Below are 26,792 nucleotides of genomic sequence, written 5' to 3' on the forward strand. Positions count from 1 at the left end.
ACATCACTATGGAAAAAAGTGTTGAGGTTACGAAAGTGCTGAGTGCACGCGCCCTAAGTAGAGTCAGCTCACCATCTCGACTGTTTCAAACGCCATGCTTTACCTGCGGTCAGCGCGTTCCTTCCTATTACAGGTGCAATACAGGCCGATATCTTCCGACTGGCGATGTGGCCAAGCTTAAATTGTGAAAAGTACCGCTAGGGCAAAGGAAAATATGAGGAAAATGTCCAAGGCATCAGTTGCATTCCCTCCAAAGGAAGATGGGACGTGATGGGCGCGGAAGGTGGTACGTTACCGATACTCAGGCCGACGTCAATCACGCAGCACTTGCGCAAACGGCTGGGCGCAAGCTGCACAGCCGTCGCAGCCTCTGGCTTGCTTGCGGGCACTGGTTGTATCTCGTGATAGGGCAAAAAGCAGACTTGTCTCAACTGATCGCAACGAAGATCTAAGGACATGGTGAGTGACCTGAGTGCTAATTATGTTGACTTCATTTCTTTCCTTCCAGCATGCCTGGGCCGCCGCACATCTCCAACCGTGTAACGGCCTCTGACTGGACTGTACCCTGGCTTAGCCTTACCCTGCTTGGACAACCACAGACTTTAGCCTGTATCCTGACTTGAACATCATTCAACATGAGTGACAAAGACACAAGTACGTTGCATTCTACACATTCTTTCTAAAGCCGCAGGTGCGAGCAGAAACGTGCACATGCTTCACCTTTGCAAAATTAACCAGTTGGATTGTGCTGTCGCGGACGTAGTACGGACTACGCTTTGGTGTCCCATCTTTATCAGTACGAGATCGGAAAAAGAAATTTCCTGGGTAACGCGTCAGGAGTGTGAGCACGAAGACATTCTATAATATCTATCCGCGATTCAACATTCCACGCCGAAGTCGTGCACATAATTTAACTTGCCGGGAATAGAAATGTTTCTAGAACAAACTGCTGCAGCCGTTAGCTGCAGGATATTGAGAAGAGCACTTAAAATTGAGTACCGTGACCTTACACTACGTATGCGGCTTGCTTTACGTTAGCGGCTTTTCCTTTACAAGCGCGAATACACCAGGTCAAATCAGGGCCGATGTTCCGTTCAGTAATTTTTTAACTGTACCAATTGCCAATCCGCAAAGGTAGTTCTTAAAGTCCTTGCCCATGACAAATACAAAGCATGCTGCTTCTGTGTGGCCTTTTTGTATTTTTGTAGTCTTTTCTAGCGCCAATGGCGTATTGTGTCTTGACTTACTTCTCTCGGGCCGCCGTGGTGGTTCAGTCTTTGTTGCACGCGGCTGGTGACTCGAAAGACACGGGTTCGATCCCGGCCGCGGCGGTCGAATTTCAATGAAGGCGAAAGTCTAGAGGCCTGTGTACTGTGCGATGTCAGTGCACTTTAAAGAACCCCAGATATCCGTAATTTCCAAAGCCCTTCACTACGGCGTCCCTCATAGTCTGAGTCGCATTGGGACGTTAAACGCCCACAAACCAAACACTTCTGTCGGTCATATAGCCACCTCCAGTCTATGCAATTATATAGCTGTTTTGGAGAGGACAGTCTCCAAAATTCTTAAATGCAAGCTGACTTCAATGAAAACCTGCGTTGTAACTCGTTCTTTACTGCAAGCCTAGGGTCTTGTGTCCGGCGTTGTCCGAATAAGAACCTCAGCTTCTAGGATTTGAGCCTTTCCGTCGCGCTATCATTCCACGCTGGGGCCCTGGCATTTACATCAGCATCTTGTGCTGAGTGTTGTCCTCTTAAAGACGTAGAGGCGATCGATATCATGCACAGCTCGCACATGCACCACTGGCCGACCAGCTCCGATGGCGACGATTGGCATGAGCACCACAATGAGTTTGACACACCTGGTCATTTACATCAGCATCTTGTGCTGAGTGTTGTCCTCTTAAAGACGTAGAGGCGATCGATATCATGCACAGCTCGCACATGCACCACTGGCCGACCAGCTCCGATGGCGACGATTGGCATGAGCACCACAATGAGTTTGACACACCTGGTGAGCTGTAGCCACGCTAATCTGATCCCGGGAAAGAAACTGGGAGTCTGTCGGGCGCCGAATTGGCACACTGTGGGAAGTGGGACTCTGGGAAACTTTATTCGGCGGCTGAGGGCGTCTAAAGGTGGTTCCGGGACCATCCTGGCCGTGTCTGTAATTATTCGCTTTCTCCCCACATGCATTTACTTTCCCTCTGACAACGTGGGGTCGAAATGAAATGTATCTTTAAGATACGAAACGTAACCTAATTTTTGCTATCCTGCATGATGATATCAGTGATTGAAACAGTATACTACTAAGGTACTCCAATCTAGGATATGGGCCATGTTTTTTGCTCCACGAAGCCTAAAGCAGCGTTTCTACGAGAAATTGGGACTTTTACTACACTCCGATGCAGTCTCACGCAGTGATGGATAGAAAGAACCGCTCCAAATCTCCGCTCTGATAGCGCCTAAATGATAAACAAAACTTACGCTGCCTTAGATGTCTCAAGCTTTATCGATGCCTCCTGGAGGGAGCTTTCTTGCAATATTCTTTTCTAAGCTTTCGTTCAAGAGCTGTATAAATATTCTTCCTTTTGAGTCGAGTCGAGAAGGGGCACATATGACAATACATAACATCGCCAGTGGATATCATAAACCCTGTGTACACGATGTTTATACGCGGCAGCTCTGACGAAGTAACATGAGCATCTCTCTTGTATACGGAAAGTATTTATGGTACTGTACCAATCACCAGTGCCCAAGGATATCCAATGTTTTTCCAAAGCGTACGAGCTTTCTTCCGGTCTTTGCCCTTCGCTCCCATCCCTTGTACACACATCCTTATTTTAGGCTAGACACACTGCGACGCGGTCCCTTTGGCCCGTTAATCCTGAATTCTCATCATTTTATCATTCGGTAGGGTCCAGTTTATACTGGGCACAGATTACTTCAGGTTACGCTAACTAGAGAATATTCAACAGAGACAGGAGCTCAGAGGAGATGCTGCCACAATGGGTCCCTATTTTCTATTTATGAAAACGCGGGAATTTCTTCATAAGAGCTAACTATTTTTTTCAAGGTACTCTCCAGCGTGTTTAATGCATCTGTGTCAATTCCTCACTCTTTCTTTGATTTCCGAGGCTTCCGTTAACCACAGTGAAACATCCAAAGCATAGTTACTCGGCGGCTGGTAGCGCTCTCCCATCCGGAGCCGAAGCCAATGTAAGCAGTGATTTTGAAGCAAGCCTTGCACGACCTGCGTACGTCCACACTTTATTGTTCACATATAGGAGTATTTTTTTCCAGTGCGCTGGTGTAATAAACGAGACTGATATCAAGATAAAATTTCAGTCCATCTGCTTACGCCTTCACCATAGCATATTGAATTGCGTGTAGATTTCATTAAAAAAAAAAGCTACTAGCTGCCGATGTTTTAAAATTGGTGGGCATGGGCAACGTTCGATTCCATCTTTCCGACTCGTTTAGACTGGCTGAAAACCCTGCTCAATTAGCGATAGAAGTGGCCTGTTTATTTAAGTTTGATTGAGAGTTGAGCAATCTCACTGGATAATGTTCAAGACATCCATATTTCGTAACATGTCATCTTTGGAGAGAAACTCTGCCCAGACTACACGCTCAAGGCAGTGTTCCCGAAAATCGCAGGTATTTTCGACTGCGCTCTAGCTCCTATTCTGCGATAGTGGAAGTCGCCACAGTAGATTTGATGCATCAGTCATTCAAGCCTACCCTCCATGTGTTATATTAAAATCAATAAATCCCTGATTCCATGCAACTAGTACCGATGTAACCGCACCTCACGGCTCTTTCAGGTTTGCTTTGTTAGCCAGTGTTGAAGCTCCACCTTAAATGCCGTATGCCAGTTGCACAATTCTGAATTCTAGGCAGCCGTCCTTATGCCTTTCCTTCATTATTAAACAGCATTTTTGCCTCAGCCTTCAATAAACAAGCCTGCAGCATTTGTTATAGTGTGGAGATTTTCCATCGTGGTAATGAACAATCATGTGCCTGCCAGTTGTGTAGTATGAGGCCTTTGTAGGGCGCTCTCACGGTATTTCATCGGCGCATTAATGCAAAATATTTTACTCCCTATGGAATATTGTAGTTGTCACAGCATATATTTAATACACCACGTTTTTTATTACGGTGAAAAAGAGAGCGCACTTCAAAATTCTTTCCGAAGAATAGTGCATAAAAGAGCTTAGTCATGTGCTTGGTAAATTTATGCACGTTCCAGCCGCTATTTTCAAATCGCCTTCGTGAAACTTGGTATGGGGTTTTATTGTATTACTTTAACACCATAATTTAACCGTTTAAATAAAACGTGCACTGTACAGGCATGTTCTTTTAGACCGTATCCTATCCACGGCAGTATGCTGACATGCTATCGTAACCATTTATAACCCCCGCTGCGTGGCCTTTCCATTCATAACCATGCTGTTCACTTAGTACGGCTATGTCCCTTGGCGATTGTGTTGTTTTTTGTTTATTTCAGTATGATACGCACTTGCGTGCACCCTATTTGTTCGATTGCCGCGAAGTTCATTTTGCAGGTTACTACAGTGCAGATGCTTCACTGCCGTAGATGCTTTCTTGTGGTATCCTAACCTAAGAGAGATCGTTGTCAAAAGGTTACAGCTCAGTTTTCGGCTAGGAGAAAAATCTCGCATGATTCTCGACTACAACACCTGCATCGTAGGATTGCACAAGACCTGCACTTTATTACTGACATCCATTGTTCTGCCCTGTGCAGTCGTTAAAACTATTGTTTATTTTTTTTCGCAAAGCTTTTCTCATAAGTTTTAGTGGGAATACTTGCCCCACAATTTTCCTCCTCACATACCTCTGCAAGCACTTTGGTATTACCTGATCGGTTGATCGGTTGGTTGATTGGGGTTTAACGTCCCAAAGTGTTTGAGGCTTTCTGTGACGCCGTAGTGGAAGGGCTCCGTAAATTTCGACCGCCTAGGGTTCTTTTACGTGCACTGTCATCGCACAGGATGCGGGCCTCTAGAATATCGCCTCCATCGAAATTCATCCGTCGCGGCCAGGATCGAACCCGCGTCTTTCGGATCAGCAGCCGAGCGCTGTAACCACTGCGCGACCGCGGCGGGGCTCGGTATTACCTGAAGTGTCTAATCTCCTGCTTTTGGGACTATTTATATATAGTATAACCAAAGCTTGGCGCTGGTGGTGCTGGTTAACACGATCAAGGTTCGGTTACAAAACACAAAATTCTGGAAGTGGCTTAGCTCTGGTTAAGCCTGGTTGTAAGGTTCAGTTACGCTGGGATTGACGTCATAGCTCTCGCAGTTCGCACACAATGCGCTGGGAGCACCAAGATAACGGTGGTGGCGTTCGGCCGTCCACACACTGCCTGTACGGAGGCGGAGGAGGAGTCGCGTGTAGTAACTACGGTGCTGTCTTAGAAGGTTGCTTAGAGACATGTACTGTGGTGTCCATTCCTTTTGGGTGTGCACCAAGATATGAGAGACAGGCATCCCCTTTCCTTAAAACCAATTTTCATTTGATTTCATTTTCCTTAAGGCCCTTACGGCGTGGTTCGGGTGTCCACCGAGATATGAGTGAGACTGGCGTCGTTTCCTTCCCTTAAAACCAATTTTCTTTTCATTTTCCTTCCCTTACGACGCGGTTCGGGTGTCCGCCTAGATATGAGAGTTTCCTGGTGCTCTGTTTCTTTTATTTATTTTTTATTTGGGATATTTTATTTCTTTCATTTCTTTTTTTTTCGGTACCGTGCTTATTTTTATCCTTTTTTTTACTACGGAGTCGGTGGCCACAAGCCCTGCGCGTGACTTCACTCGGTTTCGTGCATGCGCAGAATATGGCTTTTGCAGCCTGCCCGATATTCGCGAAGCTCGGTCCAACCCTCGTAGTGAAGCTTTTCGCTTCGAAAATACTCCCGAAAGCAGGACTTCTTCGGGCAGCCGTCGCCTTATCTTAGTTGGTAGAGCGCAAGACGCGAAAATCGAAAATCGTGGGTTCGAATACCACCGGTGTCATGTGGTTGTTTTCCTTCTACGTATTTCAACGACCGCCTCTTTACATTGCCTTGACAGCTGATATCAGCTGAGTGCGTATGTTGCATAAGGATGGTAATTAGTAAACTATGCGACCGTGTTTGACTTCGTATGCTTTAAATAGCGGATGGTTCAGATTGCCTCTTGCTCGTGGCACTGGTCGAACCAGCGAAGTTTTATTCCCAGATTTAGTGTTCTTAATCTGCATATCATCAAATCATGTTCCAGCGAGAGTTCCCGGTAATATACTTCACGTGTTTTCCAAAATTTTGGTCGTGTATAAGTATGCAACAATTCTCAACTCAGGACTAGTTTATAGTACTCTTGTCATTAATATCCAGTGGCACCGACACACTGGGGTTCCTTGCACGTCAGTGTGATTACATAACCTAGTTTCTTTTATTCAGCTTCCAAGACCGCGGCCGGCCTGGCCCAGACGCCTGCCGGTAAGTGCATGAACGATCACAGCTTGCGAAATCTGCGCAAAGTGCAATAGTGTGTGCTAGATCATGCCATGCTCAACTCAAATATAAACGAGCCCGAAATCTGGGCTCTGGTGGAGAGCAGCCGTATTCTAATCATTTAATCCATGCTCCTACACAAGTAACACCTAATGTGTGTGGACGCGACCGTACAATAGGACTTGATGCTGTAGCTTCTAAAGCCGATGAGTAGAAATGCTTTTACAAGTTCGTGGGTGCTATGACGTCTGCACTGAGCTGCTGATTAGTCTGGGCTTATGAAATTCCACACTACAGTAAGAGCGCACTGACATCTAATAATGCTCATAGTGGGCTTTGCTGATAACGTACATGTCTATTCCAAAATGGTGTTTTGTAAGTATGCAACAAATCTTTATTCAAGACCAGTTTATATAATACGCGTGTCACTAATATCCAGTGGTACTACTACAGTGGGGTTCTTTGCACCTCAGTCTCATTATATAACCTGCTGTCTTTGATTCTGCCGCATCCCGGTCGACATGCACTTCGCGGGCCCCTGGCGGTACATGCATGAACTATTATATCTTCCGAAATCTCTGCGTAAAATGCAATATTTTACATTGCTCTCATTTTATAACATACTTTTTTTTATACAGCATCGAAGCCCGCGGCCAGCGCAGGACAGACCCGCACAGGTACGTGCATGAACGATCACAGCTTGCGAAATCTACTTAAAATGCAATATTTTATGCTAGATCATGCCGTCCTTCTTGCAATTAATAACAAGCCTGAAATGTGAGTGCTGGTAGAGGGAAGGCGTATTCTAGATGTTTTATCCGTGCGCCTGTAGAAGTGTGTTTTGTGTTTGATGTGACCGTACAATATGCCTTGACGCTGTAGCTTCTGAAGCTGATAAGTATAAATGCTGTTGCAAGTTCATGGCTACTACGACACCTGCACTCAACTGGTCACAAAGTCTGAGCTTTTGAGATTCACGACTACCCTAAGAGTAGACTGAGTGTAGTCGTATGTTTCAGTGTGGAAGCAGTGCTCGTGAGTATGATATCATGGGAATGCGCGACAAGAAAGCAGGTAGTATTTGCAGAGAAAAATGGAGCTACAACGTCTTATCCAGGAACGTCCCCTCACCCTTGTGAAGCACAACTGGAGCTTTTTTTTCTTTTAAGCATCCCTCATAGGTTCCTGCGCAATTACTCCATCAGCGACTTTTTAGTTTTGCTTTGAAGCTATTGCATATACTTTTAACAAAAATTAGACGTAGACGGTATATTTTGCAGGCCGCGCAATAATTAGAAAAATTACAGCCTTCCTCTGTCGTTAACGATAGCTCATTCACCTTGGCATGTTCGTTCACACAGCAGCTACTCTCTCCTAAGTAAGCTTATTTGGAGGTTAGTTGCATCCCATAGACTCCAAAATCCATTTCATGGACGGTCTGGCGAGATTTTTCACGTCGATTTCCCAATTTCGTTCTCGTGGGAAACGGAGGCACAGGTTCGGCAATTCGAACGGCGTTCGAGACGTCGAAGGAACTTTCCACTTTCTCGCCGCTTACTTGAGTTTTTGTCACACCTGAAGCGAATCTGGGATAAATATCGGTTTTACTTGAGTTTGACCTCTTTGTCACACTTTGTAGTAGTGCTTAAATCACTGTCTTCACAAACGCGCAAGAGAAGCTGACATAAATGAGACTGGACGGAGGTCTATTACAATATTATTCATTGCACTTGAAAATCGTTGAAGGCGCAATCGGCGCTCTGGGCCTACAGTCTGCTCTCCTGAAGATTTCCCCACAAGATTACAGGAAAGTTTCATTGACCACGTGTGGTGGCTTGTCCCTTCCGGCTTCTCTGCGAACGGGTGCGTGGAACTGCAACGAGAGAAAAGTGAGAACGACAAGGGCATAAAACCAAAGTGAAACGGGTGGCGATGACCTTTGTGCATAAAATATAATTAGCAGTGGTAAGCGCTGCGCGAAAGACTGTCTAGGGCTTTCAAACCGTTTTGATCGAACTTCTTCGCTTAGCCTTTTTCCAGCGGCGCCTTCTGTACCGCCGTCTAGCGACACTCCTGCTGGCAGTGCTCTGCCTGAAACAGGTACAGAGTGTGCAACCGCTGTGTAAGATTAATAAAGATGTAAGATGATGCCTTTCAGTTATCACCATGATCTTATCATCATGAGAGTTATCATATCATGATCTTTCACCTACTTAAAAGTTTTCACATCGGTTAAAACAGAGGGCACCGGCGTCACGCAACACTACTATTTTTACCTGTTCTCCTCAATTCATAGCTCCTAGATGTCCTACGTAGGTTCTTTAGATGACACGCTGCATGAAACTAGTGTACATATAACCAGCATATGTTGCGAAGTTTCCTAATCGTAATGATATCTACGAATCCCTGCCGAATCAATTGCCATAGCGTTAAGGGCCTCCCGCCGCAGAAAAAACCGCGATGACGTCAGCGCAGATGAATGTCAGCGACCAATCAACAAAAATCTCCCGATAAGCAACTTAGAAGGGACAGATAGGTGGTAGATGGGCCACCTATTTCACGTGACCTTGTGGCACCATTACAATCTCCTTACAGGATTGTGTGCAAGCCGCCTATCATGACCGGTGGCGGTTAAGCTACTGACTGGAGAAGAAGGCGTTGCTCGGAAGGGGCAACCTGGGTTTCACAAGCCCCATTGATGGCTGTGCTTTAAGCAGGCACTTGCCTCGGCAGGTGCGCATTATTTAATCGCTTTGCCATTGCGCTATGATAGGTATGAGGACTCAGCGACCTGTGACAATAGAGAACCATTTATGGCTTATGGGGTTTAGCATCCCAAAGCGATTCAGGCTATGGCAGAGCTAGGGCTCTGAAAATTTTTCCACCTGGAGTTCTTTAACGTGGACTGAGATCGCAGCGTAAAGGAACACAAATTCCGCACATATGAGAATTAACCTAATTTTGGTATTCCATCATACAGTTAAGCGGAAATTAACCGCTCTAGCTTTTCACCAAACATAGCCAGCTGCCGTTGGTTCGTTGTGATCGTTTCCGCATACTTCAGATACTGTCAGCAGCTTCACTATGATGTCATTCAAAAAGGTAATCAATCTTGCTAATAGCGCTCAAAGAATACAAAAAAAAACAGGTTTAAAACTAGAGCAAGCGGTATAAATTGCACAGCTGAGTGGTTTATGTTACGAAGCAACCTATGAGCGGTGAGAGACGCCGTACACAGGGCTCTGGACTCGTACCTGAGGCTTTGACACCACTACAGATCAACCTGTGATAGGCGCTGACATCTTGCAGTGCACGGATGTTTCCTTCGCCTTTGCCGGTTGCTGCGGGTAGAGCTACGTATTTTTTTCGTCATAACCCTCCCGAACAGCTTATGCATAAGAGGCTAATTAGCCGGCGTTTAGCAATTTTCGGTAAGCTCAACCATCCCATCACGGCAAGCAAAGAAACAGCAGTTCACAATTAGTAGCGAGTTGCTTGGAAGTGGTAAGGGAGAACTCCTACTTGCGTCACTTAGTAGCTGATGACCCAGATCATGAGGCAGAGAACTAGAAAAATAAGAATGGCGTTTAGCGCATATGGCAGGTTCTCTCAGATCACAATGACATTTTACTAATTACCTTCAAGAAAAAGCTTACTACACTTGCATTTTGCCAGTACTCACCTATTGGTCACAAACGCACAGGATAACGAAAAGGGTTCAGCTTAAAGTGAGCACAACGCAGCCAGCTAAGAAAAATGTTGGGTGTAACGATTGGAGACAGGAAGCGGGCAGAGCGAGTCAGGGAACAAACGCAGGTTATTTAAGTCCTTGTCCAAAATTTAGAGTAAGAATCGAGCTTGGGCAGGGCATGTAATGCGAAGTCAAGATGGACCTTAACGGCAACGGAATGGATTCCATGAGACGGGTGGGTGGATGTGATTAAGCAGCTTGTAGGGATACGGTGGCCGCAACTGGCAAAGGACGGGGTTAACTGGAGATACATGGGAAACGCCTTTGCGCTGCAGTGAGCGCAGTCAGGATGATGACGATGATGATGATAATGATATGATCATGCAGCCAACTTTAGGAAAATATGTTTAATATCCAGTTCCATTAGACGCTATTTTCGATGCTACGGTGGCAAGCAGGATGTATCTATTGCATTGGTAGACGGCTAACTGAATTAGCTTTGGATTATTCAGTTTGACCGTCGCAATGCCACAAAAGCTATGAGGGACGCCCTATTGAAGGGCTCCAGAAATTTCGACCACCTGGGGTTCTTTGACGTGCACTGACATCACACAGTACACTGGCCTCTAGAATTTCGCCGCCATCGAAATTCGGCCACTGCGGCCGGGATCGAACCCGCTTCTTCCGGGTCAGCAGCGAGCGCCGTAACCACTGAGCCAACCCGGCGGGCTCAGCACAGAATTAGCACAATAAGAAAACCTCTAAGGCAATAACCATCTGTGAATAAATTATAGGTATTGAATCTACCGCCACATAATACATCTCGTTAGAGCTGCCTTAAATGTTCCAGTTTACAGGAATAGAATAAACCGCTAATGACACTTCCGAGGAGCATATAAAACTTCGCCGGGACATCCTGACGGCTGCTATCAAGTGAAAAATTCTTTTTTTAGCAGCGTTTGGGGATTGTTTACGCTCTCTAGCGTTGCTTGTCAAGTTGGACGAACATTAGGGAGCCTACTGTATTGTCAGGAAGCTAACTCTGCCATTTAATATCGTGAAATAATGCTCAGCTCACAAGAGCGTGATCAGTGAATTAGAAAATAATCAGATCCCTATAAAGGCATGCGTCTCACACCACATGTTTCTCTTTATAACATAAACGCGTATAATACGCTTGTGCCTTAGGATATGGGACACCTATGGTAAGCAAAGTAAAGTCAGTTGCTTACTGCCGTACATAGACAGTACATACGCAGACCTATTTCAAAATATTCAGGGGCACTTTGTTGACCTAGAGTGCGGTGAGGTGAAGCCCTTAAGTGCAGTGTAGCTGCTTGTGTTTCACTGATGTGTGGTTATGATGTGAAGCTTCGCCTCTAAGTGTGGTACGCGACAGCGTCTTGCAACGCTGCCAGGAAGTGTACCGAACGTCATCGCCCGTTCAGCTGTACGCCTTGCTCGTCGGTTAATTGGTTTTTGAGGAAAGGAAATGTGCGTGTCTCGCATATCTGTGCACACCTGAACCTCGCCGTAACGGGAAGGGAGGAAGATGGGAGTGAACGAAGACACCGTGTCAACTAGACGTGCGTTTGTTCATTCCAAACCATCGAGCTGGCATGGCGGAGTGCACAAATACACTTGCAGAGCGCAATGAGCAATAATTAACAACACTATCCGCCCGGGGTTGCGTGGCTTCATCATATTAAAACTCCTTAAGCGTCACCAAAGGCTCGACTCTTTCGAGCCACTCGGGAGCTTCAGGAGCAAGTTTCTGAACTTCAATATACTTATGCATGCACTCCCGAAAATAGATCCGTGCTGGCCGTGCATCAGGATCGCAATGATAACCTGCCATTCTGGAGCGCCAAATACAATGGAGGCCCATTAGCATAATGAGGTCGAATGGTGTCCCATCCTCACTCTCTACAGGCAAGTACCGAATACCATGAGCGTCGAGCGGAAATTCCTTTTTTAAAGTCCGTTGCAAAATGTCCCAAAAGTATACCCCCTCCCAACAGTGCAAAAAAACGTGGTCTATTGTTTCTGGTTGTTTACAAATTAAACAATGTGATCCCCAAGGTAGAAATAACTGCTTCCTTTCCAAGAATTCCTTTACTGGTAGTGTTCCGGTATGTAATTTAAAGGAAGGTATGTAAAAACGGCAAAGATCCGGTGCAGTCTCTGTACGTTCTTCCTTGCACAATGCAACACTTGCATCACGTACCACAGCCTTGCCGAACTCAGGCAATAAATAAAAAAAAAAAAAGCTGGCATGGCGGAGTGGTTAGAGTGCTGGCCTCGCACTCCGGCGACCCTGGTTCGATTCCCCAACTCGACCCATTTCATACTCCCTTTTATTTATTTATATGGTCTCCCTTGAAATATTAATTAGAGTAATTGGGTGATTAAGCAATTAACTAAACTCAGTCCCACTTACTTGGAGCATCACTGTACTATTCCTTTAATTGGTTGCATGGTTACTAGCCAAAGTACAATTGGCCCCGCTTGAAATTCGCGCACTGTGACGTCACGACCATTTCGACCAAGTGAAAAGCGTGACATTTCTGTCGACAACTACTGCTTGCAACGATGAGGCATTAAAGGCTTCCGTCTTAATAGCGAAATGTGAGTTGTGCTAATTCGGTAAAGATATTCTAGAGCACATATCCGAAGCTAACAGGTATACTACATGCTCAAGAGAGAATGAGCGCCGGATGATTTTCACGTTTCTGTTAGTACCACGCCGCGTCGGTCGAAGTGAGATTCTATTCATCCTGCGGGTGGATACGCCCTCCATAACCAGCCTAGCTAATGATAGCAACCTTTCGTAGTGCATACCCGTGGCCAGCAAGAGTTCAATGTCTTGGCTACAAGTTTGTGAACCAGGAGCAGCAAAATGCATCCCGGTTTGTGCAAACCATTTCTCCAGGCTTTCTTTGTCTGGGCGAAGAGTTATTGCGCACCTGCTTCTGAAGCCACATCCCAAGCATTCGCTGATCTGCGCTAAGAAAATAAGGATCCTGCTGTCTCACAAATTTCTCTGAAAATGGGTTCATCATTCATTCAAATAGTTCCTACGGTCAAAAGTCTAGGAGTGCTGTTTAATGAAAATTTATGTTGGGATGAACACGTTTCAAAGGTCAGGGACAAGTTGTCCAAGGTTGCTGGTATCGTGTCCCGACTGCGATACCTTTTACCAAAACATATTAAGCAGATACTGTACAATGCACTGTTTTCTTCTGTTGTTAATTATTGTATTTTGGTATGGGGCACAACATCATTTATTAATATCAAACGGGTACATATACTTCAGAAGAAAATTGTTCGGAATATTGTTAATGCTTCACGATTTGAACACACCGAACCGATTTTTGCATCTCTTAGCATTACCCCCCTCCCACAAGTTTTTGAAAGTATACTGTTAAGGCGGTATAAAACAAGTATTAGACAAAACAATCCATTTATGATGAACCTGTCGAACTTAAAATGTAAAGAACAGAAGTACACCACCCGTACTGGTTTCACATGGTTCGTGCCGAATTACGGTCGCCAAATGCTTTGCTATACTCTTCCGTACTCATTAAATAAGGCATCTAAATTGCTGTAACCCTAGGTACCGTCAGCACTTCGTGTCACGGAGATTTTTACTCATGATTTGTATTTTATTATTTTTTTTTCCTGTGTGCTCACTTGCCGTGGACTGTACAACATTCTGGTGCTGCTGTCAAGTTATTGTAGGGTGCGTCGACCTCTGTCAAGCCTTCTCTCTGGCTTTTTGTCGGCGCACCCAACATCCTCAAGATGTTGAATAAAATTGAATTGAATTGAATAGTCTGGTCCCGCCCGCTGCCACACCACTTTTCTCTCCCACACCTTTGGTATTGCTAGACGTATTGCTAGTTCTTATTTTCGCCTAATAATAATCGAAATTGTATCTGGAATTGTCAGTGTTAAATTCGGCATAAAATGGAGCCTTATGCAAAAAATTTCTTTCCTTGCAGCAAAGGCGTCGTCCTCCGTGCGACTGACCTCCCAGATTGGTACGTAAACTCTACTGCCCTGCCTGGTAATGGGACTGCGTGGAGCTAAAATCTACTTCTTTGACTGCTGCACACAAGACTGAAGAGCAAAATTTGCTCAGACACAGGCGGGAGTGCGTGGCGTTGTCATCCATGGTGCCTAATTTTACTGTGCTCGCGTTGACAATCATTGCTGAGAAAAGTAATTTTACGAACCTGTTTTAGACGTTCTTCAAAGTTATCGTCTTTTAGTTTTGAAGTTTAATGTGGTTTTCGAAATATGCACGCTCGCAAGGGAAGCCATTTGATTGATCTCTTAAGTTTCCTAGGTGCTAACAATGGCCGATCGCGAAGGTGTTTTATTAGGAGCAAAAGTAGTAAGAGCCGTACTGCTTGGTAGCAAACGCATGTTGCCTCTGGCTCTGATCTAAAATCAAAGTGACGTAGTGATAGTTATTGAGTGCGCCACAATTGCAAACTTTGCGACCAGAGTCCAACAAGCATCCTCATTGTTCGCAGGTGTGCGGTTTTATTCGCCCAAACGCTGTGCGCCAGTGTTTCATACCCAAAGTCCGCGAATATAGTATACTATTTCGAGAAAAAAAAAAGCGACATTGGTACCGTGGGGAAACGTGGTCAATGAAATTGCACAGGATGTGGCAATGGCGCTTTGAAAAATATTTGCTTTGTTCGCTAGTTGGCTAAAACAGGAATGAGGACTAAGCGACCTGCCACTATACAAAACGGTTAATGGTTTATGGGGGTTTAGCATCCCAGAGCGACTCAGGCTATGAGGGACGCCGTTGTGAAGGGCTCCAGAAATTCCGACCACCTGGGGTTCTTTAACGTGCACTGACATCGCAGGGTACTCAAACACAAATTCCTCACAAATGAGGGTTACTCTAATAACGGCATTTCATCATTCTGTTAAGGGGAAAGGTATCCTTTTCACATAAAGTAGCCTGCTGTCGTTGCTCCGCGGTGACTTTGTTTCCGCATACTTCACATAGTGTCAGCAGCATAGTGTCAGCAGCAAGAAGGTAATCAATCTTGCTAATAGCGCGCAGAGAATAAAACAACATAGGTTGAAAACTAAAGCAACCTGTATAAATTGCAAAACTGGGTGGTTTGTGTTCCGAACTAACGTATGGGCGGTGAGGGACGCCGTATGCAAGGCTCTGGATTCATACCTGAGGCTTTGACACCATTAAAGAACAACCTGTGACGTGTGCTGACATGTTGCAGTGCACGGATGTTTCGCCTCTGGCGGTTGCGGCTGGTCGAGTTACGCATATCTCTTGTCACGTCCCTCCCGAAGAACTTATGCGTAAGACGCCTAAGAGCTGGCACTGAGAAATTTTCGATATGCCCAACCATCCCATCACGCATCAAGGGAACAGCAGTTCGCAATTGGTATCAAGGTGCTGGAGGTGGTAAGGGTGCACACGTACTAAGGTCAGGTAGTGGCCGCTGGTCCGAATCATGAAAGAATTAGAATTTGAATCTGGTGAAGGCATGGAAAGCATTGGGCATGGTCGATTTCGGATCTCAGGCTTACATTTTCCGACCGCGGGACTTCATGTACCTGTTCGCTACCTTTCTCTAGAGGTTTACTACTAGCGTGAGATGCGGCAAGCGCACAGCTGAGAGCTAGTCACTTTTATCTGCCGGAGGCAAGGACTACAGAACTTGTGCGGTATACAACTCGCGCGTTATTCAGCGTGGCAGAATAGCGCGGACCTGCAGAGCGGTATTGCTTTTCAGAAGAGAGACCCCACTGCAAAACAACTCCACTGATCTGGCCGAGAACTAGTGTACTTTCATTGTTCGCAACTCGATTAAGTAATTACTTGTATAAAGATGCCCCCTAACAACAAATATAATAATAGTAATATAATAATAAAGGTGCCCCCCTAACGACAGCGCATGTTAAAGAACCCTAGGTGGTCGAAATTTCCAGAACCCATCACGCCTCCATCAAAATTCGACCTCCGCGGCCGGGATCAAAGCCGCGTCTTTCGGGCCAGCAGCCGAGCACCACCACCACTCAGCCACCGCGCCGGCGGCGATAGATTTTCGGTTAGCACGTGGGGTGTTGTGGGCGGCCATGGCGTACTACTCTAATGTAGTGACCAACATTGCGAGGCTGATCTGTATGCACCGTCCTGGGTCCTAAACCCACTTCTGGAACAATTTATTCTAACAATTTTTATAATAAAGCTCTTCCTTTCCTGAATATCCAAGCATTCCAGCCATCGTGAGGTCCCCTTGGTTTTCGCAACATTCGATGTACAGAAAGCCGGATTGGGTTTTTCGCGCTCTATTCGGGCTCTGCCCTCTAAAACATTGTGAACGTCGCCTATAGTATTAAAATAACCCTACGACAACCTATTTTATACCCGCTAATTCCTTTAACGGCACCGGTAGGCTCGCCTCACAGGATAAAGTACCAGTGGTATACGTTACCAGATTGTTTGCAACGGCGGCATGTCCGGAGGCCGGTTTCTTACCACCTTCCGCTATGACGCAGTTCTGTCCGCTGCCTTTGTGAGTTAGTCCTCAGCCGTTGGGGTCTGACGGCCGAGGGTTAATTGGTTTACTAATGCAGGAGGTTGTAGCTAAGTACCACACCGAGGTGGGCAAATCCTGGTGCGTTGTTGTGACGGTCCGAGAGGGTGCTTTGTCGGTTCTGGTCACTGAGATCAGGCCGTGCCCCAGGCCTGTTTATGTAAGTCGTACAACAAGCGGAGTTTTTGTTAAACCCGTGTGGAGAATCGCATGGCACCTAGATTCGAAACAGAGTGCTCTTGCCTCTGCCTCTACGTCACCGCTGCACCTTTCCATCACTTAACATTAAAAATCGCATACCGCAAGAAACAAACGAAAAATTGCAAGAACCAAACTGCGGAATTCAAAAGAGATTTACAACGTGCACTTCGTAATGTTTCCGTTTAGAAGTTTTAACAGGCAGTCATTGACCGTTTCGTTTTGCGCAATGCATTTAGCAGTGTCTCATCTTACACTGTACAGAGAACGTTAACATCCAGGGAAAAGACCAATGCGAGTGGGCTAATTTTCTATGGCGATGTTTCAAGACGTTGCCTGCAATTTTTTCATAAAGCCGTATTTAACACGTGTGAAAAGTTGATTGTCCTCAATATTTTATATTAGTGTACCAGTACTACAGACGTACGAGTCAGCAATGTCAAGAAGGGCCGCTATACAAGAGCATTCAGGCTGCAGGATAGTTATATCCTTTCTTGAACGAGAACCCTTCGTTCTCTCTTACCACAAAAATATGCATCAGGCTTGGGGTTGTTTCTATTTAAGAGAAAGCCGTTTCCTTCAGCAGTAAAAACGGGAATTTCTATACTCTTTGGCGCCGTTTATACAAGCACAGCATTCGACGTAGAGGTTACTTGAATATTTCCGCTCACATCACTACGGAAAAAAGTATTCAGGTTACGACAGTGCTGAGTGCACGCGCCCTAAGTAGCGTCATCTTACCATCTCGAATGTTTGAAACGCAAGGCTTTACCTGCTGTCAGAGGGGTGTTTCTTATTTACTGCTGCAGTACCGGCCGATATCTTCCTATTGGCGATGTGGCCAAGCTTAAATTGTGAAAAGTACCGCTAGCGGAACGAAAAACATGAGCAAAATGTCCAAGACATAACTTGCCTTCCCTGGAAAGAAAGATGGGACGTCATGGGCGTGGAAGGTGGTACGTTACCGCTACTCAGGCTAACGTCAATCACGCTGCACTTGCGCAAACGGCGTGGCGTATGCTGCACAGCTGTTGCAACCACTGGCTTGCTTGCGGGCGGTGGTTGTAGGTCGTTTTTGGGCAAAAAGCAGACTTGTGTCTGCTGATCGCACCGAAGATCTAAGGGTATGGGTGACAGATCTGACATCTAATGATCTTGCCTTCGTTTCTTTCCTTCCAGCATACCTGGGCCGCCGCACATCTCCAACCGTGTAACGACCCCTGACTGGACTGTACCCTGGCTTAGCCTTACTCCGCTTCAATAACCACGGACTTTGACCTGTATCCTGACTTGAACTTCATTCAACATGAGTGACAAAGACACAAGTACGTTGTTTTCTACACATTCCTTCTAATACCGTAGGTGCGAGCAAAACGTACACATGCTTCAAAGGTGCAAAATATGCAAGGGCGAGAAACGTTAACGAGTTGGATTGTGCTGTCGCGGACGTAGTATCGACTACGCTTTGGTGTCCCATCTTTATCAATACGAAACCGGAAACAGAAATTTCCTGCGTAACGCGTTAGAAGTGTGACCACCAAGACATTCTATAAGTATTTAGCCACAATTCAACATTCCGCGCCGCAGTCGTGCTCATTATTTAACTTGCCTGGAAAGGAAGTGTGTCAAGAACAAACTGCTGCAGCCGTTAGCTGCTGGATATAGAGAAGTGCATTTAAAATTGAGTACCGTAACCTCACACTACGTATGCGGCTTGGTTTACGCTAGCGGCTTTGCCTTGACACCCGCGAACCGCAGGGTCGATGTTCCGTTCAGTAATTTTTTAACTGTACCAATTGCCAATCAGCTTAGCTACCTCTTAAAGTCCTTGCCCATGGCAAATACAAGGCGTGCTGCCTCTTTGTGGTCTTTTTGTATTTTTCTGGTCTTTTCTTGCCCCAATGGCGTAATCTGTCCTGACTCTCTTCTGTCCGACCGCCGCGGTGGCTCAGTCTTTGTGGCACTCGGCTGCTGACCCGAAAGACGCGTGTTCGATCCCGGCCACGGCAGTCGAATTTCGATGAAGGCGAAATTCTACAGGCGTGTGTACAGTGCGATGTCAGTGCACTTTAAAGAACCCCAGGTGGTCGAAATTTCCAGAGCCTTCACTACGGCGTCCCTCATAGCCTGAGTCGCTTTGCGACGTTAAACCCCCTAAAACTAACTCTTCTGTCGGCCATGTAGCCACCTCCAATCTGTGCAGTTATAAAGCTGTTTTGGAGAGGACAGTCCATAAAATTTTTAAACACAATTTGACTCGAATGTAAACCTGCGTTGTAACTCGTTCTTTACTGCAAGCCTAAGGTGTTGCGTCCGGCGTTGTCCGAATGAGCACCTCAGCTTCTAGGATTTGAGCCTTTCCGTCGCGCCATCATTCCACGCTGGGGCCCTGGCATTTACATCAGCACCTTGCGCTGAGTGTTGTCCTGTTAAAGACGTAGAGCCGATCGATATCATGCACAGCTCGCACATGCACCACTGGCCGACCGGCTTCGATGGCGACGATTGGCATGAGCACAATGGGTTTGACACACCTGGTGAGCTCTAGCCACGCTAATCTGATCCCGGGAAAGAAACTGGGAGTCTGTCGGGCGCCGAATTGTCACAGTGTGGTAAGTGGGACTCTGGGAAACTTTATTCGGCGGCTGAGGGGGTCTAAAGGGGGTTCCGGGACCATGCCGGCCATGTCTGTAATTATTCGCTTGCTCCCCACACTCTTTTACTTTCTCTCTGACTTACGTGGGGTCGAAATGAAATAATCTTTAAAATACGAAACCTCACCTAATTTTTGCTATCCTGCATGATGATTCAAGTGGTTGGAACAGTAGACTAACAGCGTACTTCAATGTAGGATATAAACCGGGGTTTGGCTCCGCGAAGCCCAAAGGAGCGTTTCTACGTGAAATTGGGACTTATATTACACTGCGATGGATGTCTCACGCAGTTATGAATTGAAAGAAGCACTCCAAATCTCCGCTTTGTTAGCGCCTAAATGATAAACCAGCTTACGCTGTCTGAGTTGTCTCAACCTTTATCGATGCCTCCTGTGGGGCGTCTTCTTGCAATATTCTTTTCTAAGTTTTGGTTCAAGGGCTGTATAAATATTCTTCGTGCAGAGTCGAGCCGAGAAGTTGCACATATGACAATCTATAACATCGCCAGTGGAAATCATAAAGCCTGTGTGCACGATGTTTATACACGGCAGCTCTGACGAAGTAACATAAGCATCTCTCTCATATACGGAAAGTATTTATGGTACTGCAACAATCACGAGTGCCTAATGATATCTAACGGTTTTCCAAAGGGTACGAGCTTTCTTCTGGCCTTTTCCCTTTGCTCTCGTCTCCAGTACACACATCCTTATTTTAGGCTAGATATACTGCGACGCGGTCCCTTTGGCCCGTTAATCCTGAATTTTCATCATTTCATCATTCGGTAGCGTCCCGTTTATACTGGGCACAGATTACTTCAGGTTACGCTAAAAAAAGAATATTCAACCGAGACGTATAGAGCGATAAGGTAGCGGGTAATTACAGGACATGCTGCCACAATGGGTCCCTATTTTCTATTTAAGAAAATGCGGCAATTTCTACATAACAGCTATCTATATTTTTCAAGGTATTCTCCAGCGTGTTTGATGCATCTGTGTCAATTCTTCCCCCTTTCTTTGATTTCCGAGGCTTCCGTTCCCCACACTGAAACATCCAAAGCATAGTTACTCGGCGGCTGGTAGCGCTCTCCCAGCCGGAGCCGAAGCCACTGTAAGCCGTGATTTTGAAGCAAGCCTTGCACTAGCTGCGTACGTCCACCACATTATTCTTCACATATAGGAGTATTTTTTTCCAGTGGGCTGGTGTAATAAACGAGACTGATATCAAGATAAAATTTCAGTCCATGTGCTTATGCCTTCACCATGGCATATTGAATTGCTTGTGGATTTGATTCAAATAAAAAGCTGCTAGCTGCCGATGTTTTAAAATTGGGGGGCATGGACAAAAGTCGATTCCATCTTTTCGACTCGTTTAGACTGGCTGAAAACCCTGCTCAATTAGCGATAGAAGTGGCCTGTTATATTAATTTTATGTTTGAGAGTTGAGCGATCTCACTGGATAATGTTCAACACTTCCATATTTGGGAACATGTCATCTTCGGAGAGGAACTCTTCCCAGACTACACGCTCAAGGCAGTGTTCTCGAAAATCGCAGGTATTCTTGGCTGCGCTCTAGCTCCTATTCTGCGATAGTGGAAGTCGCCACAGTAGATTTGATGCATCAGTCATTCAAACCTACCCTCCATGTGTTAAAAAATAAATCCCTGATTCCATGGAACTAGTAACCGATGTAACCGCACCTCACGGCTTTTCCAGGTTTGCTGTGTTAGCCAGTGTTGAAGCTCCGCCTTAAATGCCGTATGCCAGTTGCAAAATTCTGAATTCTAGGCAGGCGTCTTTATACCTTGCCTTCATTATTAAACCGCATTTTTGCCTCAGCCTTCAATAAACAAACCTGCGGCATTTATTGTAGTGTGGAGTTTTTCCATCGTGGTAATGAACAATCATGTGCCTGCCAGTTGTGTGGTATGAGGCCTTTGTAGGGTGCTCTCGCAGTATTTCATCAGCGCTTTAAAGCGAAACAGTTTACTCCCTATGAAATATTGTAGATGTCACAGCATGTGTTTAAAACCCCACGTTCTTTATTATGGTGAAAAAGAGAGCACACTTCAAAATTCATTCAGAAGAATAGTGCATAAAAGAGCTTAGTCATGTGCATGGTAAATTTATGCAAGTTCCATCCGCTATTTTCAAATCGCTTTCGAGAAACTTGGTATGAGATTTTATTGTATTACTTTAACACCATAATTTAGCCGTTTGCATAAAAAGTGCCCTGTACAGGCATTTTCTTTTAGACCGTATCCGATCCACGGCTGTATGCTGACATGCTATCGTAAGCATTTACAACCCCAGCTGCGTGGCATTTCCATTCATAATCACGCTGTTCACTTAGTACGGATATGTCCCCTGGCTATTGTGTTGTTTTTTTGTTTATTACAGTATGATACGTACTTGCGTGGAGCCTGTTTAACGTTCGATTCCAGGAAAGTTCATTCTGCAGGTAACTACAGTGCAGATTTTTCACTGCCTGTAGCTGCTTTCTTGCGGTATCCTAACCTGAGAGAGATCGTTGTCAAGAGATGACAGCTGAGATTTCGGCAAGCGGAAAAATCTCGCATGATTTTCGACTACAACTCCTGCATCGTAGGATTGCACAAGACCTGCACTTTATTACTGATATCCATTGTTCTGCCCTGTGCAGTCGTTAAAAGTATTGTTTATTTTTTTTCACAAAGCTTCTCTGATAAGTTTTAGCGGGAATAAATGAACCACAATTTTCCTCCTCATATACCTCTGCAAGCACTTTTTGGTATTACCTGATTGGTTGATGGGTTGGTTGATTGGGGTTTAACGTCCCAAAGTGACTCAGGCTTTCTGCGACGCCGTAGTGAATTTCGACCGCCTAGGATTCTTTTACGTGCACTGTCATCGCTCACTATACGGGCCTCTAGAATATCGCCTCCATCGAAATTCATCAGCCGCGGCAAGGATCGAACCCGCGTCTTTCGGGTCAGCAGGCGAGCGCTGTAACCACTGTGCGACCGCGGCGGGGCTCGGTATTACCTGAAGTGTCCAATCTCCAGCTTTCGATGCTATTTATATGTAGTATAAACAAACCTTGGCGCTGTGGCGCTGGTTAACACTCTCAAGGTTCTGTTACAAAACACAAAATTTTGGAAGTGGCTTAGCTGTGGTTAAGCCTGGTTGTAAGGTTCAGTTACGCTGGGATTGACGTCATGGCTCTCGCAGCTCGCACACAATGCGCTGGGAGCACCAAGATAACGATGGTGGTGTTCGGCCGCCCACACACTGCCTGTACGGAGGCGGAGGAGGAGTCACGTGTAGTAACTACGGTGCTGTCTTAGAAGGTTGCTTTAGAGACATGTACTGTGGTGTCCATTCCTTTCGGGTGTACGCCAAGATATGAGAGAATTTTGATTTTATTTCATTTTCCTTAAGGCCGTTACGGCGCAGCGCTCGTGTGTGTGTTTTCTCATCCTGTGTCCGCGGTTTGAGTATCCACCCAGATATGAGAGAGACCGGTGTCGTTTCCTTTCCTTAAAACCAATTTTCTTTTCATTTTCCTTCTCATACGGCGCGGTTCGGGTGTCCGCCTAGATATGTTTTTCCTGGTGCTCTGTTTCTTTCATTTATTTTTTATTTGGGATATTTTATTTATTTCATTTCTTTTTTATTTTTGGTGATGTGCTTATTTTCATTCTTTTTTTTTACTACGGAGTCGGTGGCCACCTGCGCTGCGCGTGCCTACACTAGGTTTCGCGCATGCGCAGAATAAGGCTTTTGCAGCCTGCCCGGTATTCGCGAAGCTCGACTCCAACCGTCGTCGTGAAGCTTTTCGCTTCGAAAATACTCCCGAAAGCAGGACTTCTTCGGGCACCCATCCCCTTATCTCAGTTGGTAGAGCGCAAGACGCGAAAATCGAAAACCGTGGGTTCGAATACCACCGGTGTCATGTGGTTGTTTTCCTTCAACGTATTTCAACGAGCGCCTCTTTACATTCCCTTGACAGCTCATATCAGCTGAGTGCGTATGTTGCATAAGGATGGTATTTTGTAAACTATGCGGCCGTGTTTGACTTCGTATGCTTTAAATTGCGGATGGTTCAGATTGCCTCCTGCACGTGGCGCTGGTGGAACCAGCAGATTTTTCTTCCCAGATTTAGTGTTTTTATTAATGTGCATATCATCAAACCATGCTGCTGCAGGAGTTCCCTGTAATATATTTCACGTGTTTTCTAAAATTTTGGTCGTGTATAAGTATGCAACCATTCTCAACTCAGGGCTAGTTTATAGTACTCTTGTCGCTAATATCCAGTGGAGCCGCCAAGCCGCCACATTGGGGTTCTTTGCACCTCAGTCTCATTATATAACCTGGTTTCTTTGATTCAGCTGCCTAGTCGACTACCGGGCCAGCCCAGACCAGTGCCGGTACGTGCATGAACGATCACAGCTTGCGAAACCTACGCAAAGTGGAATAGTTTGTGCTAGATCATGCCATGCTCAACTCAATTATGAACGAGCCCAAAATCTGAGCGCTGGCAGAGAAGAGGCGTATTCTAATCATTAAATCCATGCTCTTACACAAGTGACACCTAATGTGTGTGGACGTTACCGTACAATAGGACTTGATGCTGTAGCTTCTAAAGCCGATAAGTAGAAATGCTTTTACAAGTTCATGGGTACTATGACGTGTGCACTGGACTGCTCAGTGAGTAGTCTGGGCTTATGAAATTCCACACTACAGTAAGAGCGCACTGACAACTAATAATGTTCATAGTGGGCCTTGCTGATAACGTACATGTCTCTTTCAAAATGGTGTTTTGTAAGTATGACACAAATCTTTATTCAAGACTAGTTTATATAATACGCGTGTCTCTAATATCCAGTGGTACTACCACAGTGGGGTTCTTTGAAGCTCAGTGTCATTATATAACCTGCTTTCTTTAATTCTGCGCCATCCGGGTCGACATGCACTTCGCGGGCACCTGGCGGTACATGCATGAACTATTATATCTTCCGAAATCTCTGTGTAAAATAGAATATTTTACATTGCTCTCTCATTATATAACATACTTTCTTTTATACAGCATCCAAGACCGCGGCCAGCGCAGGCAGACCCGTGGAGGTAAGTGCATGAATGATCACAGCTTGCGAAATCTAGTTAAAATGCAATAGTTTATGCTAGATCATGCCGTGCTTCTTGCAATTAATGACAAGCCTGAAATGTGAGTGCTGGTAGAGGGAAGGCGTTTTCTAGATGTTTTATCCGTGTGCCTGTAGAAGTCTGTTTTGTGTTTACTTGACCGTACAATATGTCTTGAAGCTGTAGCTTCTGAAGCCGATAAGTATAAATGCTGTTACAAGTTCATGGCTACTACGACACCTGCACTCAACTGGTCACAAAGTCCGAGCTTTTGAGATTCACGACTACCGTAAGAGCAGTGTGGAAGTAGTGCTCGTGAGTATGATATCACGGGAATGCGCGACAAGAAAGCAGGTAGTATTTGCAGACAAAAATGCAGCTACAACGTCTTATCCAGGAACGTCCCTTCACCCTTGTCAAGCACAACTGGAGCTTTCTTTTCTTTTAAACATCCCTCATAGGTTCCTGCGACTCTATCAGCGACTATTTAGTTTTGCTTTGAAGCTATTGCATATACTTTCAACAAAATTTAGACGTAGACGATATATTTTGCAGGCCGCGCAATACTTAGAAAATTTACAGCCTTCCTCCGTCGATAACGATAGCTCATGCACCCCGTGCATGTTCGTTCACACAGCAGCAAGTCTCTCCTAAGTAAGTTTATTTGGAGGTTAGTAGCATCCCATAGACTCCAACAGCCCATTTCATGGACGGTCTGGCGAGATTTTTCAAGTCGATTTCCTTATTTCGTTCTCGTGGGAAACGGAGGCATAGGTTCGGCACTTCGAACGGCGTTCGAGACGTCGAAGGAACTTTCCACTTTCTCGCCGCTTACTTCAGTTTTTGTGGCACCTGAAGCGAATCTGGGATAAATATCGGTTTTATTTAAATTTGACCTCTTGGTCACGCTTTGTAGTGGTGCTTAAATCACTGTCTTCACAAACGCGCAAGGGAAGCGGACATAAATGAGACTGCACAAAGGTCTATTACGATATTATTGATTGCACTTGAAAATCGTTGAAGGCGCAATCGGCGCTCTCGGCCTACAGTCTGGTCTCCTGAAGATTTCCCCACAATATTACAGGAAAGTTTTATTGACCACGTATGGTGGCTTATCCCTTCCGCCTTCTCCTCTGCGAACGGGTGGCTGGAACTGCAACGAGAGAAAAGTGAGAACGACAAGGGCATAAAACCAAAGTTAGACGCGTGGCGATGACCTATGTACATAAAATATAATTAGCAGTGGTAAGCGCTGCGCGAAAGACTGTCTAGCGCTTTCAAACTGTTTTGATCGAACTTTTTCGCTTAGCCTTTTTCCAGCGGCGCCTTCTGTAGCGCCGTCTAGCGACACTCCTGCTGGCAGTGGTCTGCCTGAAACAGGTACACAGTGTGCAACCGCTGTGTAAGATTAATAAAGATGTAGAGTTATCAGATAATGCCTTTCAGTTATCACCCGGATCTTATCATCATGAGAGTTATCAGATCATGATCTTTCACCTACTTAGAAGGTTTCACATCGGTTAAAACAGAGGGCGCCGGCATCACGCAACACTACTATATTTATCAGTTCTCCTCAATTCATAGCTGTTAGACAGACCGAGTTCGTGCAAGCCAGCGAGAGCCATGGCCAAGCGCACCGCCGAGATAATTGGATTCTGCAACGTCGCGCTAGGCAATGAGGTGCCGAACGCTGCACACAGTGGACCCACGACCGGTTCTGCGGACTCCGACTTAGAAGCTTTCTGGGGTGGTAGGGGCATCATGATGTCGCAGAGGTGTCCCATGCCCCGTCGTCGCAGCATCCGTGAGCTGATTCGTCTTCGATGGAAATCTTGGCGGCCTGTGGCCCGGAACGCAACCCAGGCTGACGTCCCCGTCGCCGCCGGAGCGTCTTCATCCGCGGCGCCTGACCAGCCAGGGCTTCGAACGGGAGACGAGGTATGGAACAGGCTGTGGCTGCTCTCGGTAAACCTAGGTTAGGCAACTGCTGCTTGTGTTGGCTACGTTGTCTGTGCTCATAAGG

General features: G+C 45.7%; 1 long non-coding RNA gene across 2 annotated transcripts in view; it reads left to right on the top strand.

Annotated features, from left to right (window-relative positions):
- The first annotated feature begins 494 nt into the window (after nucleotides 1-494).
- Nucleotides 495-26,792, top strand: part of LOC149336372 (uncharacterized) — a 35,424-nt gene continuing 9,126 nt past the window's right edge. The window contains exons 1-7 of one of the 2 annotated variants that reach the window (XR_016284263.1): nucleotides 495-654; nucleotides 6,463-6,501; nucleotides 14,212-14,250; nucleotides 18,175-18,320; nucleotides 24,016-24,054; nucleotides 24,714-24,751; nucleotides 26,524-26,707. This is a non-coding gene — a long non-coding RNA (uncharacterized LOC149336372). Of the gene's footprint in view, nucleotides 655-6,462; nucleotides 6,502-8,807; nucleotides 9,250-14,211; nucleotides 14,251-18,174; nucleotides 18,321-24,015; nucleotides 24,055-24,713; nucleotides 24,752-26,523; nucleotides 26,708-26,792 lie in introns of those variants that run through there. The other variant, XR_016284264.1, reaches the window with a different exon arrangement.

This window comes from Amblyomma mixtum, chromosome 7 (assembly GCF_055824585.1).
Source record: "Amblyomma mixtum isolate Tamu chromosome 7, ASM5582458v1, whole genome shotgun sequence".
Lineage (NCBI taxonomy): Eukaryota > Metazoa > Arthropoda > Arachnida > Ixodida > Ixodidae > Amblyomma > Amblyomma mixtum.